The sequence below is a fragment of the Henckelia pumila genome, chromosome 1, assembly GCF_033568475.1.
Source record: "Henckelia pumila isolate YLH828 chromosome 1, ASM3356847v2, whole genome shotgun sequence".
Classification (NCBI taxonomy): Eukaryota; Viridiplantae; Streptophyta; class Magnoliopsida; order Lamiales; family Gesneriaceae; genus Henckelia; species Henckelia pumila.
Genome location: NC_133120.1, coordinates 165961285 through 165962627, shown reverse-complemented (window position 1 = coordinate 165962627; position 1343 = coordinate 165961285).

Below are 1343 nucleotides of genomic sequence, written 5' to 3'. Positions count from 1 at the left end.
TTACACATTTGAGACTTTAGTGTCAGATGAGCTACACGTCATCGAAAAAAAAAGTTATAATCGATAATGATGAACAATTATGCATATTAAATCTTAAAAGTTAGATACTACTTGACTCATAGATGAGATGATGAAGTATGAATAGTAATGAAAAGTCAATATATTTAGATATATAAGATAAGATATAAGATAATGATGCAAAAAATTTAGTATTTGTGACCTTGAGTTAAACATTAACTTTAATGAAATAAATAATCAATATCTTGTCCTTTAAACCATATGGTGCTAAGTGTAATTGAATTTTGGATAACAGGAATTTTAAAACATTGAAAGGTCAAACCTAATATTCTTAAGAAATTTGATTTGAGTGAACAATTTCTCTGCTTTCTCCATCCACTCGGATATGTTAATTTGAAAATACTTTGAAGTGATCTTTTTATCGCGTTAGCAAATATATCCATTCTAAAAGTAGTTCTGGATATACATTAAACATCATTGTTTAACTTAATCACATTTAGAACATAAAATAATCATTTCGGAAAGTCCTCTACTCAAGTAATTACCGATCATGATAATCAAGAAATTTCCTAAATCAATATTACCAAACAATTATGGTAATTTAATTTTACATTGTTAACGTATGCATATATATACAAGTACTTCGAAGCACATGTCATGTGCTTCTACTGTCCGTATAATTTTAACGAAGATAAAAAAAAAAGAAAAGAAAAGATAAATGATAAAAAAATTAAAAATGCTAAAAATGTAATGTTTACGTGAACCAAAGCACACTAGTAATTACATCAGGTACATAGGTGTGTTGTATTTTTGTAAATAAAAAAATATCAAATAGCACAAAGAGAATATCATTTGATAAATAATAAACATCAAACGTTTGAGAAAATGGGAGGCCATGTAAAATAACAAATATATCTAATAATTTTAGTTTTATTGAAAATTAATTAAAATATAATCATAAATTCATCTCAAATTTCATTATTTAATCGAAAAATAATTAGTTAAAGGGATATGTATATATACATGGATTATTTAAAGAATGCATATATGGTTGTGCATCGCATTTAATATAAATTAATTAATTGAGGGATCATCCCACTTGCCAAGTTATTGAAGATGACCAGCTCACCAAACCCAATTAGTTAATTAGATGGTGGAATCATTTCAGGAAACCACAATGAACTATTTAATAACGCTCATTAATTAATTATGATCACCGCAATTAGCTATTTAATTATACTCGTAATTTTTTTACGTTGACATTGAGTCCCACCCTTTGCATAGCATGCAGCTAAGATTAACACACGCATCTACGTACGATTCCA